The 12,840-nt window shown below is 46.0% G+C and overlaps 14 non-coding genes and 22 pseudogenes across 14 annotated transcripts; all 36 read right to left on the reverse strand.

Moving 5' to 3' along the window:
- Positions 1 to 124: 124 nt before the first annotated feature.
- On the reverse strand, positions 125 to 243 carry LOC136735031 (uncharacterized; annotated as a pseudogene).
- A 222-nt stretch (positions 244 to 465) lies between these two features.
- On the reverse strand, positions 466 to 584 carry LOC136735066 (5S ribosomal RNA). Its single transcript, XR_010810721.1, has one exon. It is a non-coding gene; the product is annotated as a 5S ribosomal RNA (ribosomal RNA).
- Positions 585 to 794: 210 nt separating this feature from the next.
- LOC136734925 (uncharacterized) lies at positions 795 to 913 on the reverse strand (annotated as a pseudogene).
- A 211-nt stretch (positions 914 to 1,124) lies between these two features.
- On the reverse strand, positions 1,125 to 1,243 carry LOC136734840 (uncharacterized; annotated as a pseudogene).
- Positions 1,244 to 1,453: 210 nt separating this feature from the next.
- On the reverse strand, positions 1,454 to 1,572 carry LOC136734964 (uncharacterized; annotated as a pseudogene).
- Positions 1,573 to 1,782: 210 nt separating this feature from the next.
- Positions 1,783 to 1,901, reverse strand: LOC136734856 (uncharacterized; annotated as a pseudogene).
- A 225-nt stretch (positions 1,902 to 2,126) lies between these two features.
- LOC136734765 (uncharacterized) lies at positions 2,127 to 2,245 on the reverse strand (annotated as a pseudogene).
- A 227-nt stretch (positions 2,246 to 2,472) lies between these two features.
- LOC136734983 (uncharacterized) lies at positions 2,473 to 2,591 on the reverse strand (annotated as a pseudogene).
- A 210-nt stretch (positions 2,592 to 2,801) lies between these two features.
- On the reverse strand, positions 2,802 to 2,920 carry LOC136734672 (5S ribosomal RNA). Its single transcript, XR_010810648.1, has one exon. It is a non-coding gene; the product is annotated as a 5S ribosomal RNA (ribosomal RNA).
- A 217-nt stretch (positions 2,921 to 3,137) lies between these two features.
- LOC136735033 (uncharacterized) lies at positions 3,138 to 3,256 on the reverse strand (annotated as a pseudogene).
- A 209-nt stretch (positions 3,257 to 3,465) lies between these two features.
- On the reverse strand, positions 3,466 to 3,584 carry LOC136734863 (uncharacterized; annotated as a pseudogene).
- Positions 3,585 to 3,808: 224 nt separating this feature from the next.
- On the reverse strand, positions 3,809 to 3,927 carry LOC136735040 (uncharacterized; annotated as a pseudogene).
- Positions 3,928 to 4,140: 213 nt separating this feature from the next.
- LOC136734869 (5S ribosomal RNA) lies at positions 4,141 to 4,259 on the reverse strand. The gene has a single exon (XR_010810701.1). It is a non-coding gene; the product is annotated as a 5S ribosomal RNA (ribosomal RNA).
- A 217-nt stretch (positions 4,260 to 4,476) lies between these two features.
- On the reverse strand, positions 4,477 to 4,595 carry LOC136734587 (5S ribosomal RNA). The gene has a single exon (XR_010810563.1). It is a non-coding gene; the product is annotated as a 5S ribosomal RNA (ribosomal RNA).
- Positions 4,596 to 4,816: 221 nt separating this feature from the next.
- Positions 4,817 to 4,935, reverse strand: LOC136734541 (uncharacterized; annotated as a pseudogene).
- Positions 4,936 to 5,148: 213 nt separating this feature from the next.
- Positions 5,149 to 5,266, reverse strand: LOC136734694 (5S ribosomal RNA). The gene has a single exon (XR_010810670.1). It is a non-coding gene; the product is annotated as a 5S ribosomal RNA (ribosomal RNA).
- Positions 5,267 to 5,821: 555 nt separating this feature from the next.
- Positions 5,822 to 5,940, reverse strand: LOC136734805 (uncharacterized; annotated as a pseudogene).
- Positions 5,941 to 6,158: 218 nt separating this feature from the next.
- LOC136734648 (5S ribosomal RNA) lies at positions 6,159 to 6,277 on the reverse strand. The gene has a single exon (XR_010810624.1). It is a non-coding gene; the product is annotated as a 5S ribosomal RNA (ribosomal RNA).
- Positions 6,278 to 6,487: 210 nt separating this feature from the next.
- Positions 6,488 to 6,606, reverse strand: LOC136734699 (5S ribosomal RNA). Its single transcript, XR_010810675.1, has one exon. It is a non-coding gene; the product is annotated as a 5S ribosomal RNA (ribosomal RNA).
- Positions 6,607 to 6,833: 227 nt separating this feature from the next.
- Positions 6,834 to 6,952, reverse strand: LOC136734966 (uncharacterized; annotated as a pseudogene).
- Positions 6,953 to 7,162: 210 nt separating this feature from the next.
- On the reverse strand, positions 7,163 to 7,281 carry LOC136734653 (5S ribosomal RNA). Its single transcript, XR_010810629.1, has one exon. It is a non-coding gene; the product is annotated as a 5S ribosomal RNA (ribosomal RNA).
- A 215-nt stretch (positions 7,282 to 7,496) lies between these two features.
- LOC136734914 (uncharacterized) lies at positions 7,497 to 7,615 on the reverse strand (annotated as a pseudogene).
- Positions 7,616 to 7,835: 220 nt separating this feature from the next.
- On the reverse strand, positions 7,836 to 7,954 carry LOC136734942 (uncharacterized; annotated as a pseudogene).
- A 225-nt stretch (positions 7,955 to 8,179) lies between these two features.
- LOC136734677 (5S ribosomal RNA) lies at positions 8,180 to 8,298 on the reverse strand. The gene has a single exon (XR_010810653.1). It is a non-coding gene; the product is annotated as a 5S ribosomal RNA (ribosomal RNA).
- A 227-nt stretch (positions 8,299 to 8,525) lies between these two features.
- Positions 8,526 to 8,644, reverse strand: LOC136734985 (uncharacterized; annotated as a pseudogene).
- Positions 8,645 to 8,854: 210 nt separating this feature from the next.
- LOC136734684 (5S ribosomal RNA) lies at positions 8,855 to 8,973 on the reverse strand. The gene has a single exon (XR_010810660.1). It is a non-coding gene; the product is annotated as a 5S ribosomal RNA (ribosomal RNA).
- A 217-nt stretch (positions 8,974 to 9,190) lies between these two features.
- On the reverse strand, positions 9,191 to 9,309 carry LOC136735034 (uncharacterized; annotated as a pseudogene).
- A 221-nt stretch (positions 9,310 to 9,530) lies between these two features.
- On the reverse strand, positions 9,531 to 9,649 carry LOC136735077 (5S ribosomal RNA). Its single transcript, XR_010810722.1, has one exon. It is a non-coding gene; the product is annotated as a 5S ribosomal RNA (ribosomal RNA).
- Positions 9,650 to 9,859: 210 nt separating this feature from the next.
- LOC136734967 (uncharacterized) lies at positions 9,860 to 9,978 on the reverse strand (annotated as a pseudogene).
- Positions 9,979 to 10,187: 209 nt separating this feature from the next.
- LOC136734930 (uncharacterized) lies at positions 10,188 to 10,306 on the reverse strand (annotated as a pseudogene).
- A 224-nt stretch (positions 10,307 to 10,530) lies between these two features.
- Positions 10,531 to 10,649, reverse strand: LOC136735041 (uncharacterized; annotated as a pseudogene).
- A 211-nt stretch (positions 10,650 to 10,860) lies between these two features.
- Positions 10,861 to 10,979, reverse strand: LOC136734881 (5S ribosomal RNA). The gene has a single exon (XR_010810702.1). It is a non-coding gene; the product is annotated as a 5S ribosomal RNA (ribosomal RNA).
- Positions 10,980 to 11,195: 216 nt separating this feature from the next.
- Positions 11,196 to 11,314, reverse strand: LOC136734542 (uncharacterized; annotated as a pseudogene).
- A 213-nt stretch (positions 11,315 to 11,527) lies between these two features.
- On the reverse strand, positions 11,528 to 11,645 carry LOC136734696 (5S ribosomal RNA). Its single transcript, XR_010810672.1, has one exon. It is a non-coding gene; the product is annotated as a 5S ribosomal RNA (ribosomal RNA).
- A 559-nt stretch (positions 11,646 to 12,204) lies between these two features.
- On the reverse strand, positions 12,205 to 12,323 carry LOC136734806 (uncharacterized; annotated as a pseudogene).
- A 218-nt stretch (positions 12,324 to 12,541) lies between these two features.
- LOC136734649 (5S ribosomal RNA) lies at positions 12,542 to 12,660 on the reverse strand. The gene has a single exon (XR_010810625.1). It is a non-coding gene; the product is annotated as a 5S ribosomal RNA (ribosomal RNA).
- Positions 12,661 to 12,840: the final 180 nt, after the last annotated feature.

A 12,840-nucleotide genomic window follows, 5' to 3' on the forward strand; every position in this document is an offset into this window, starting at 1 on the left:
AAAATATCAGTGCAGCAAAGGGTGTTGACAGTAGCTGGGTACGTGTACAATACTTCAATTATATCTCCATCCAGACAGATAGAGAGTATTAAGAGCTACGATAAAGTTACCCAGGAGACGTAAAAGCTTGCAGCACCAGGTATTTCCAGGAGGTCTCACATTCATGTACCGACCAGGTCCTGCCCCGTTTAGCTTCCAAGATCTGACGAGATCGGGCGAGTTCAGGATGGTGTGGCCGCAAGCCGAGACGCCTGGCTGCATGATGTCTCTTAAAGGTTGGCGGGTATTGACAGAACTTCAAGCAAAAAAAAAAAAAAAAAAAAAAAAAAAAATGGATGGAAAAATATCAGTGCAGCAAAAGGGTGTTGACAATAGCTGGGTACGTGTACAATACTTAAATTATATCTCCTCCGGACAGATAGAGAGTATTAAGAGCTACGATGAAGTTACCCAGGAGACGTAAAAAGCTTGCAGCACCTGGTATTTCTAGGAGGTCTCCCATCCAAGTACTGACCAGGCCCTGCCCCGTTTAGCTTCCGAGATCTGACGAGATCGGGCGCGTTCAGGATGGTGTGGCCGCAAGCCAAGATGCCTGGCTGCATGATGTCTCTTAAAGGCTGGCGGGTATTGACGGAACTGCCAGCAAAAAAAAAAAAGAAAAATAGAGGGAAAAATACCAGTGCAGCAAAGGGTGTTGAAAGTAGCCGGGTACGTGTACAATTCTTCAATTATATCTTCTCCAGACAGAAAGAGAGTATTAAGAGCTACGATGAAGTTACCCAGGAGACGTAAAAAGCTGGCAGCACCTGGTATTTCCAGGAGGTCTCACATTTAAGTACTGACCAGGCCCTGCACCGTTTAGCTTCCGAGATCTGACGAGATCGGGCGCGTTCAGGACGGTGTGGCCGCAAGCCGAGAGGCCTGGCTGCATTATGTCTCTTAAAGGTTGGCGGGTATTGACGGAACTTCCAGCAAAAAAAAAAAAAAAAAAAATGGATGGAAAAATATCAGTGCAGCAAAGGATGTTGACAGTAGCTGGGTACGTGTACAATACTTCAATTATATCTCCTCCAGACAGATAGAGAGTATTAAGAGCTACGATAAAGTTACCCAGGAGACGTAAAAGCTTGCAGCACCAGGTATTTCCAGGAGGTCTCACATTCATGTACTGACCAGGTCCTGCCCCGTTTAGCTTCCGAGATCTGACGAGATCGGGCGCGTTCAGGATGGTGTGGCCGCAAGCCAAGATGCCTGGCTGCATGATGTCTCTTAAAGGCTGGCGGGTATTGACGGAACTGCCAGCAAAAAAAAAAAAGAAAAATAGAGGGAAAAATACCAGTGCAGCAAAGGGTGTTGAAAGTAGCCGGGTACGTGTACAATTCTTCAATTATATCTTCTCCAGACAGAAAGAGAGTATTAAGAGCTACGATGAAGTTCCCCAGGAGACGTAAAAAGCTGGCAGCACCTGGTATTTCCAGGAGGTCTCACATTTAAGTACTGACCAGGTCCTGCCCCGTTTAGCTTCCGAGATCTGACAAGATCGGGCGCGTTCAGGACGGTGTGGCCGCAAGCCGAGATGTCTGGCTGCATGATGTCTCTTAAAGGCTGGCGGGTATTGACGGAACTGCCAGCAAAAAAAAAAAAGAAAAATAGAGGGAAATATACCAGTGCAGCAAAGGGTGTTGAAAGTAGCCGGGTACGTGTACAATTCTTCAATTATATCTCCTGGAGACAGAAAGAGAGTATTAAGAGCTACGATGAAGTTACCCAGGAGACGTAAAAAGCTTGCAGCACCTGGTATTTCTAGAAGGTCTCCCATCCAAGTACTGACCAGGCCCTGCACCGTTTAGCTTCCGAGATCTGACGAGATCGGGCGCATTCAGGACGGTGTGTCCACAAGCCGAAAGCCCTGGCTGCATGATGTCTCTTAAAGGTTGGCGGGTATTGACGGAACTTCCAGCAAAAAAATAAAAGAAAAAAAGAAAAAAGAAAAATGGATGGAAAAATATCAGTGCAGCAAATGGTGTTGACAGTAGCTGGGTACGTGTACAATACTTCAATTATATCTCCTCCAGACAGATAGAGAGTATTAAGAGTTACGATGAAGTTACCCAGGAGACGTAAAAAGCTTGCAGCACCTGGTATTTCTAGGAGGTCTCCCATCCAAGTACTGACCAGGTCCTGCACCGTTTAGCTTCCGAGATCTGACGAGATCGGGCGCGTTCAGGACGGTGTGGCCACAAGCCGAAAGCCCTGGCTGCATGATGTCTCTTAAAGGCTGGCGGGTATTGACGGAACTGCCAGCAAAAAAAAAAAAAAAAAAAAAAAAAAAAAAGAAAAATGGATGGAAAAATATCAGTGCAGCAAAGGATGTTGACAGTAGCTGGGTACGTGTACAATACTTCAATTATATCTCCTCCAGACAAATAGAGAGTATTAAGAGCTACGATAAAGTTACCCAGGAGACGTAAAAGCTTGCAGCACCAGGTATTTCCAGGAGGTCTCACATTCATGTACCGACCAGGTCCTGCCCCGTTTAGCTTCCGAGATCTGACGAGATCGGGCGAGTTCAGGATGGTGTGGCCGCAAGCCGAGACGCCTGGCTGCATGATGTCTCTTAAAGGCTGGCGGGTATTGACGGAACTGCCAGGAAAAAAAAAAAAGAAAAATAGAGGGAAATATACCAGTGCAGCAAAGGGTGTTGAAAGTAGCCTAGTACGTGTACAATTCTTCAATTATATCTCCTGGAGACAGAAAGAGAGTATTAAGAGCTACGATGAAGTTACCCAGGAGACGTAAAAGGCTTGCAGCACCTGGTATTTCTAGGAGGTCTCCCATCCAAGTACTGACCAGGCCCTGCCCCGTTTAGCTTCCGAGATCTGACGAGATCGGGCGCATTCAGGACGGTGTGGCCGCAAGCCAAGAGGCCTGGCTGCATTATGTCTCTTAAAGGTTGGCGGGTATTGACGGAACTTCCAGCAGAAAAAAAAAAAAAAAAAGAAAAATGGATGGAAAAATATCAGTGCAGCAAAGGGTGTTGACAGTAGCTGGGTACGTGTACAATACTTCAATTATATCTCCATCCAGACAGATAGAGAGTATTAAGAGCTACGATAAAGTTACCCAGGAGACGTAAAAGCTTGCAGCACCAGGTATTTCCAGGAGGTCTCACATTCATGTACCGACCAGGTCCTGCCCCGTTTAGCTTCCAAGATCTGACGAGATCGGGCGAGTTCAGGATGGTGTGGCCGCAAGCCGAGATGTCTGGCTGCATGATGTCTCTTAAAGGCTGGCGGGTATTGACGGAACTGCCAGCAAAAAAAAAAAAGAAAAATAGAGGGAAATATACCAGTGCAGCAAAGGGTGTTGAAAGTAGCCGGGTACGTGTACAATTCTTCAATTATATCTCCTGGAGACAGAAAGAGAGTATTAAGAGCTACGATAAAGTTACCCAGGAGACGTAAAAGCTTGCAGCACTTGGTATTTCCAGGAGGTCTCCCATCCAAGTACTGACCAGGCCCTGCACCGTTTAGCTTCCGAGATCTGACGAGATCGGGCGCATTCAGGATGGTGTGTCCACAAGCCGAAAGCCCTGGCTGCATGATGTCTCTTAAAGGTTGGCGGGTATTGACGGAACTTCCAGCAAAAAAATAAAAGAAAAAAAGAAAAAAGAAAAATGGATGGAAAAATATCAGTGCAGCAAAGGGTGTTGACAGTAGCCGGGTACGTGTACAATACTTCAATTATATCTCCTCCAGACAGAGAGAGAGTATTAAGAGCTACGATAAAGTTACCCAGGAGACGTAAAAGCTTGCAGCACTAGGTATTTCCAGGAGGTCTCACTATCATGTACTGACCAGGTCCTGCCCCGTTTAGCTTCCGAGATCTGACGAGATCGGGCGCGTTCAGGATGGTGTGGCCGCAAGCCGAGATGCCTGGCTGCATGATGTCTCTTAAAGGCTGGCGGGTATTGACAGAACTGCCAGCAAAAAAAAAAAAAAAGAAAAATAGAGGGAAATATACCAGTGCAGCAAAGGGTGTTGAAAGTAGCCGGGTACGTGTACAATTCTTCAATTATATCTCCTGGAGACAGAAAGAGAGTATTAAGAGCTACGATGAAGTTACCCAGGAGACGTAAAAAGCTTGCAGCACCTGGTATTTCTAGGAGGTCTCCCATCCAAGTACTGACCAGGCCCTGCCCCGTTTAGCTTCCGAGATCTGACGAGATCGGGCGCATTCAGGACGGTGTGGCCGCAAGCCAAGAGGCCTGGCTACATGATGTCTCTTAAAGGTTGGCGGGTATTGACGGAACTTCCAGCAAAAAAAAAAAAAAAAAAAGAAAAATGGATGGAAAAATATCAGTGCAGCAAATGGTGTTGACAGTAGCTGGGTACGTGTACAATACTTCAATTATATCTCCTCCAGACAGATAGAGAGTATTAAGAGTTACGATGAAGTTACCCAGGAGACGTAAAAAGCTTGCAGCACCTGGTATTTCTAGGAGGTCTCCCATCCAAGTACTGACCAGGCCCTGCCCCGTTTAGCTTCCGAGATCTGACGAGATCGGGCGCATTCAGGACGGTGTGGCCACAAGCCGAAAGGCCTGGCTGCATGATGTCTCTTAAAGGTTGGCGGGTATTGACGGAACTTCCAGCAAAAAAAAAAAAAAAAAAAAAATAGAAAAATGGAGGGAAAAATATCAGTGCAGGAAAGGGTGTTGAAAGTAGCCGGGTACGTGTACAATTCTTCAATTATATCTCCTGCAGACTGAAAGAGAGTATTAAGAGCTACGATAAAGTTACCCAGGAGACGTAAAAGTTTGCAGCACCTGGTATTTCCAGGAGGTCTCACATTCAAGTACTGACCAGGTCCTGCCCTGTTTAGCTTCCGAGATCTGACGATATCATGCGCATTCAGGACGGTGTGGCCGAAAGCCGAGAGGCACGGCTGCATGATGTCTCTTTAAGGCTGGCGGGTATTGACGGAACTTACAGCAAAAAAAAAAAGAAAAAAGAAAAATGGAGGGAAAAATAGTGCAGCAAAGGGTTTTGAAAGTAGCCGGGTACGTGTACAATTCTTCAATAATATCTCCTACAGACTGAAAGAGAGTATTAAGAGCTATGATGAAGTTACCCAGGAGACGTAAAAAGCTTGCAGCACCTGGTATTTCCAGGAGGTCACCCATCCAAGTACTGACCAGGCCCTGCCCCGTTAGCTTCCGAAATCTGATGAGATCGGGCGCGTTCAGGACGGTGTGGCCGCAAGCCAAGAGGCCTGGCTGCATGATGTCTCTTAAAGGCTGGCGGGTATTGACGGAACTTCCAGCAAAAAATAAAAAATAAATAAATAGAAAAATGGAGGGAAAAATATCAGTGCAGAACAGGGTGTTGAAAGTAGCCGGGTACATGTACAATTCTTCAATTATATCTCCTCCAGACTGAATGAGAGTATTAAGAGCTACGCTGAAGTTACCCAGGAGATGTAAAAAGCTTTCAGCACCTGGTATTTCCAGGAGGTCACCCATCCAATTACTGACCAGACCCTGCCCAGTTTTTCTTCCGAGATCTGACGAGATTTTGCATCTTCAGGACGGTGTGGCCTCAAGCCAAGAGGCCTGGCTGCATGATGTCTCTTAAAGGCTGGAGGGTATTGATGGAACTTCCAGCAAGAAACAAAAGAAAAAAGAAAAATGGAGGGAAAAATATCAGTGCAGCAAAGCGTGTTGAAGGTAGCCAGGTACGTGTACAATTCTTCAATTATATCTCCTCCAGACAGATAGAGAGTATTAAGAGCTACGATAAAGTTACCCAGGAGACGTAAAAGCTTGCAGCACCAGGTATTTCCAGGAGGTCTCACATTCAAGTACTGAACAGGTCCTGCCCCGTTTAGCTTCCGAGATCTGACGAGATCGGGCGCGTTCAGGACGGTGTGGCCGCAAGCCGAGATGTCTGGCTGCATGACGTCTCTTAAAGGCTGGCGGGTATTGACGGAATTTCCAGCAAAAAAAAAAAAAAAAAATAGAAAAATGGAGGGAAAAATATCAGTGCAGGAAAGGGTGTTGAAAGTAGCCGGGTACGTGTACAATTCTTCAATTATATCTCCTGGAGACAGAAAGAGAGTATTAAGAGCTACGATGAAGTTACCCAGGAGACGTAAAAAGCTTGCAGCACCTGGTATTTCTAGGAGGTCTCCCATCCAAGTACTGACCAGGCCCTGCCCCGTTTAGCTTCCGAGATCTGACGAGATCGGGCACATTCAGGACGGTGTGGCCACAAGCCGAAAGGCCTGGCTGCATGATGTCTCTTAAAGGTTGGCGGGTATTGACGGAACTTCCAGCAAAAAAAAAAAAAAAAAATGGATGGAAAAATATCAGTGCAGCAAAGGCTGTTGAAAGTAGCCTAGTACGTGTACAATTCTTCAATTATATCTCCTCCAGACAGAAAGAGAGTATTAAGAGCTACGATGAAGTTACCCAGGAGACGTAAAAAGCTTGCAGCACCTTGTATTTCTAGGAGGTCTCCCATCCAAGTACTGACCAGGCCCTGCCCCGTTTAGCTTCCGAGATCTGACGAGATCGGGCGCATTCAGGACGGTGTGGCCGCAAGCCGAGAAGCCTGGCTACATGATGTCTCTTAATGGCTGGCGGGTATTGACGGAACTTCCAGCAAAAAAAAAAAAAAAAAAAAAAAGAAAAAGAAAAATGGAGGGAAAAATATCAGTCCAGTAATGGGTTTTGAAAGTAGCCGGGTACGTGTACAATACTTCAATTATATCTCCTCCAGACAGATAGAGAGTATTAAGAGCTACGATGAAGTTCCCCAGGAGACGTAAAAAGCTGGCAGCACCTGGTATTTCCAGGAGGTCTCACATTTAAGTACTGACCAGGTCCTGCCCCGTTTAGCTTCCGAGATCTGACAAGATCGGGCGCGTTCAGGACGGTGTGGCCGCAAGCCGAGATGTCTGGCTGCATGATGTTTCTTAAAGGCTAGCGGGTATTGTCGGAATTTCCAGCAAAAAAAAAAAAGAAAAATAGAGGGAAATATACCAGTGCAGCAAAGGGTGTTGAAAGTAGCCTAGTACGTGTACAATTCTTCAATTATATCTCCTGGAGACAGAAAGAGAGTATTAAGAGCTACGATGAAGTTACCCAGGAGACGTAAAAGGCTTGCAGCACCTGGTATTTCTAGGAGGTCTCCCATCCAAGTACTGACCAGGCCCTGCCCCGTTTAGCTTCCGATATCTGACGAGATCGGGCGCATTCAGGACGGTGTGGCCGCAAGCCGAGAGGCCTGGCTGCATTATGTCTCTTAAAGGTTGGCGGGTATTGACGGAACTTCCAGCAGAAAAAAAAAAAAAAAAGAAAAATGGATGGAAAAATATCAGTGCAGCAAAGGATGTTGACAGTAGCTGGGTACGTGTACAATACTTCAATTATATCTCCTCCAGACAGATAGAGAGTATTAAGAGCTACGATAAAGTTACCCAGGAGACGTAAAAGCTTGCAGCACCAGGTATTTCCAGGAGGTCTCACATTCATGTACTGACCAGGTCCTGCCCCGTTTAGCTTCCGAGATCTGACGAGATCGGGCACGTTCAGGACGGTGTGGCCGCAAGCCGAGATGCCTGGTTGCATGATGTCTCTTAAAGGTTGGCGGGTATTGACAGAACTTCAAGCAAAAAAAAAAATAAATAAAAAAAAAAAATGGATGGAAAAATATCAGTGCAGCAAAGGGTGTTGACAGTAGCTGGGTACGTGTACAATACTTAAATTATATCTCCTCTGGACAGATAGAGAGTATTAAGAGCTACGATGAAGTTACCCAGGAGACGTAAAAAGCTTGCAGCACCTGGTATTTCTAGGAGGTCTCCCATCCAAGTACTGACCAGGCTCTGCACCGTTTAGCTTCCGAGATCTGACGAGATCGGGCGCATTCAGGACGGTGTGTCCACAAGCCGAAAGCCCTGGCTGCATGATGTCTCTTAAAGGTTGGCGGGTATTGACGGAACTTCCAGCAAAAAAATAAAAGAAAAAAAGAAAAAAGAAAAATGGATGGAAAAATATCAGTGCAGCAAATGGTGTTGACAGTAGCTGGGTACGTGTACAATACTTCAATTATATCTCCTCCAGACAGATAGAGAGTATTAAGAGTTACGATGAAGTTACCCAGGAGACGTAAAAAGCTTGCAGCACCTGGTATTTCTAGGAGGTCTCCCATCCAAGTACTGACCAGGCCCTGCACCGTTTAGCTTCCGAGATCTGACGAGATCGGGCGCGTTCAGGACGGTGTGGCCGCAAGCCGAAAGCCCTGGCTGCATGATGTCTCTTAAAGGCTGGCGGGTATTGACGGAACTGCCAGCAAAAAAAAAAAAAAAAAAAAAAAAAAAAAAGAAAAATGGATGGAAAAATATCAGTGCAGCAAAGGATGTTGACAGTAGCTGGGTACGTGTACAATACTTCAATTATATCTCCTCCAGACAAATAGAGAGTATTAAGAGCTACGATAAAGTTACCCAGGAGACGTAAAAGCTTGCAGCACCAGGTATTTCCAGGAGGTCTCACATTCATGTACCGACCAGGTCCTGCCCCGTTTAGCTTCCGAGATCTGACGAGATCGGGCGAGTTCAGGATGGTGTGGCCGCAAGCCGAGACGCCTGGCTGCATGATGTCTCTTAAAGGCTGGCGGGTATTGACGGAACTGCCAGGAAAAAAAAAAAAGAAAAATAGAGGGAAATATACCAGTGCAGCAAAGGGTGTTGAAAGTAGCCTAGTACGTGTACAATTCTTCAATTATATCTCCTGGAGACAGAAAGAGAGTATTAAGAGCTACGATGAAGTTACCCAGGAGACGTAAAAGGCTTGCAGCACCTGGTATTTCTAGGAGGTCTCCCATCCAAGTACTGACCAGGCCCTGCCCCGTTTAGCTTCCGAGATCTGACGAGATCGGGCGCATTCAGGACGGTGTGGCCGCAAGCCGAGAGGCCTGGCTGCATTATGTCTCTTAAAGGTTGGCGGGTATTGACGGAACTTCCAGCAGAAAAAAAAAAAAAAGAAGAAAAATGGATGGAAAAATATCAGTGCAGCAAAGGGTGTTGACAGTAGCTGGGTACGTGTACAATACTTCAATTATATCTCCATCCAGACAGATAGAGAGTATTAAGAGCTACGATAAAGTTACCCAGGAGACGTAAAAGCTTGCAGCACCAGGTATTTCCAGGAGGTCTCACATTCATGTACCGACCAGGTCCTGCCCCGTTTAGCTTCCAAGATCTGACGAGATCGGGCGAGTTCAGGATGGTGTGGCCGCAAGCCGAGACGCCTGGCTGCATGATGTCTCTTAAAGGTTGGCGGGTATTGACAGAACTTCAAGCAAAAAAAAAAAAAAAAAAAAAAAAAAAAATGGATGGAAAAATATCAGTGCAGCAAAGGGTGTTGACAGTAGCTGGGTACGTGTACAATACTTAAATTATATCTCCTCCGGACAGATAGAGAGTATTAAGAGCTACGATGAAGTTACCCAGGAGACGTAAAAAGCTTGCAGCACCTGGTATTTCTAGGAGGTCTCCCATCCAAGTACTGACCAGGCCCTGCCCCGTTTAGCTTCCGAGATCTGACGAGATCGGGCGCGTTCAGGATGGTGTGGCCGCAAGCCAAGATGCCTGGCTGCATGATGTCTCTTAAAGGCTGGCGGGTATTGACGGAACTGCCAGCAAAAAAAAAAAAGAAAAATAGAGGGAAAAATACCAGTGCAGCAAAGGGTGTTGAAAGTAGCCGGGTACGTGTACAATTCTTCAATTATATCTTCTCCAGACAGAAAGAGAGTATTAAGAGCTACGATGAAGTTCCCCAGGAGACGTAAAAAGCTGGCAGCACCTGGTATTTCCAGGAGGTCTCACATTTAAGTACTGACCAGGTCCTGCCCCGTTTAGCTTCCGAGATCTGACAAGATCGGGCGCGTTCAGGACGGTGTGGCCGCAAGCCGAGATGTCTGGCTGCATGATGTCTCTTAAAGGCTGGCGGGTATTGACGGAACTGCCAGCAAAAAAAAAAAAGAAAAATAGAGGGAAATATACCAGTGCAGCAAAGGGTGTTGAAAGTAGCCGGGTACGTGTACAATTCTTCAATTATATCTCCTGGAGACAGAAAGAGAGTATTAAGAGCTACGATAAAGTTACCCAGGAGACGTAAAAGCTTGCAGCACTAGGTATTTCCAGGAGGTCTCCCATCCAAGTACTGACCAGGCCCTGCACCGTTTATCTTCCGAGATCTGACGAGATCGGGCGCATTCAGGATGGTGTGTCCACAAGCCGAAAGCCCTGGCTGCATGATGTCTCTTAAAGGTTGGCGGGTATTGACGGAACTTCCAGCAAAAAAATAAAAGAAAAAAAGAAAAAAGAAAAATGGATGGAAAAATATCAGTGCAGCAAAGGGTGTTGACAGTAGCCGGGTACGTGTACAATACTTCAATTATATCTCCTCCAGACAGAGAGAGAGTATTAAGAGCTACGATAAAGTTACCCAGGAGACGTAAAAGCTTGCAGCACTAGGTATTTCCAGGAGGTCTCACTATCATGTACTGACCAGGTCCTGCCCCGTTTAGCTTCCGAGATCTGACGAGATCGGGCGCGTTCAGGATGGTGTGGCCGCAAGCCGAGATGCCTGGCTGCATGATGTCTCTTAAAGGCTGGCGGGTATTGACAGAACTGCCAGCAAAAAAAAAAAAAGAAAAATAGAGGGAAATATACCAGTGCAGCAAAGGGTGTTGAAAGTAGCCGGGTACGTGTACAATTCTTCAATTATATCTCCTGGAGACAGAAAGAGAGTATTAAGAGCTACGATGAAGTTACCCAGGAGACGTAAAAAGCTTGCAGCACCTGGTATTTCTAGGAGGTCTCCCATCCAAGTACTGACCAGGCCCTGCCCCGTTTAGCTTCCGAGATCTGACGAGATCGGGCGCATTCAGGACGGTGTGGCCGCAAGCCAAGAGGCCTGGCTACATGATGTCTCTTAAAGGTTGGCGGGTATTGACGGAACTTCCAGCAAAAAAAAAAAAAAAAATAGAAAAATGGAGGGAAAAATATCAGTGCAGGAAAGGGTGTTGAAAGTAGCCGGGTACGTGTACAATTCTTCAATTATATCTCCTGCAGACTGAAAGAGAGTATTAAGAGCTACGATAAAGTTACCCAGGAGACGTAAAAGTTTGCAGCACCTGGTATTTCCAGGAGGTCTCACATTCAAGTACTGACCAGGTCCTGCCCTGTTTAGCTTCCGAGATCTGACGATATCATGCGCATTCAGGACGGTGTGGCCGAAAGCCGAGAGGCACGGCTGCATGATGTCTCTTTAAGGCTGGCGGGTATTGACGGAACTTACAGCAAAAAAAAAAAGAAAAAAGAAAAATGGAGGGAAAAATAGTGCAGCAAAGGGTTTTGAAAGTAGCCGGGTACGTGTACAATTCTTCAATAATATCTCCTACAGACTGAAAGAGAGTATTAAGAGCTATGATGAAGTTACCCAGGAGACGTAAAAAGCTTGCAGCACCTGGTATTTCCAGGAGGTCACCCATCCAAGTACTGACCAGGCCCTGCCCCGTTAGCTTCCGAAATCTGATGAGATCGGGCGCGTTCAGGACGGTGTGGCCGCAAGCCAAGAGGCCTGGCTGCATGATGTCTCTTAAAGGCTGGCGGGTATTGACGGAACTTCCAGCAAAAAATAAAAAATAAATAAATAGAAAAATGGAGGGAAAAATATCAGTGCAGAACAGGGTGTTGAAAGTAGCCGGGTACATGTACAATTCTTCAATTATATCTCCTCCAGACTGAATGAGAGTATTAAGAGCTACGCTGAAGTTACCCAGGAGATGTAAAAAGCTTTCAGCACCTGGTATTTCCAGGAGGTCACCCATCCAATTACTGACCAGACCCTGCCCAGTTTTTCTTCCGAGATCTGACGAGATTTTGCATCTTCAGGACGGTGTGGCCTCAAGCCAAGAGGCCTGGCTGCATGATGTCTCTTAAAGGCTGGAGGGTATTGATGGAACTTCCAGCAAGAAACAAAAGAAAAAAGAAAAATGGAGGGAAAAATATCAGTGCAGCAAAGCGTGTTGAAGGTAGCCAGGTACGTGTACAATTCTTCAATTATATCTCCTCCAGACAGATAGAGAGTATTAAGAGCTACGATAAAGTTACCCAGGAGACGTAAAAAAAAGCTTGCAGCACCAGGTATTTCCAGGAGGTCTCACATTCAAGTACTGAACAGGTCCTGCCCCGTTTAGCTTCCGAGATCTGACGAGATCGGGCGCGTTCAGGACGGTGTGGCCGCAAGCCGAGATGTCTGGCTGCATGACGTCTCTTAAAGGCTGGCGGGTATTGACGGAATTTCCAGCAAAAAAAAAAAAAAAAAATAGAAAAATGGAGGGAAAAATATCAGTGCAGGAAAGGGTGTTGAAAGTAGCCGGGTACGTGTACAATTCTTCAATTATATCTCCTGGAGACAGAAAGAGAGTATTAAGAGCTACGATGAAGTTACCCAGGAGACGTAAAAAGCTTGCAGCACCTGGTATTTCTAGGAGGTCTCCCATCCAAGTACTGACCAGGCCCTGCCCCGTTTAGCTTCCGAGATCTGACGAGATCGGGCACATTCAGGACGGTGTGGCCACAAGCCGAAAGGCCTGGCTGCATGATGTCTCTTAAAGGTTGGCGGGTATTGACGGAACTTCCAGCAAAAAAAAAAAAAAAAAATGGATGGAAAAATATCAGTGCAGCAAAGGCTGTTGAAAGTAGCCTAGTACGTGTACAATTCTTCAATTATATCTCCTCCAGACAGAAAGAGAGTATTAAGAG

The sequence above is a fragment of the Amia ocellicauda genome, unplaced genomic scaffold (genome assembly GCF_036373705.1).
Source record: "Amia ocellicauda isolate fAmiCal2 unplaced genomic scaffold, fAmiCal2.hap1 HAP1_SCAFFOLD_40, whole genome shotgun sequence".
Lineage (NCBI taxonomy): Eukaryota > Metazoa > Chordata > Actinopteri > Amiiformes > Amiidae > Amia > Amia ocellicauda.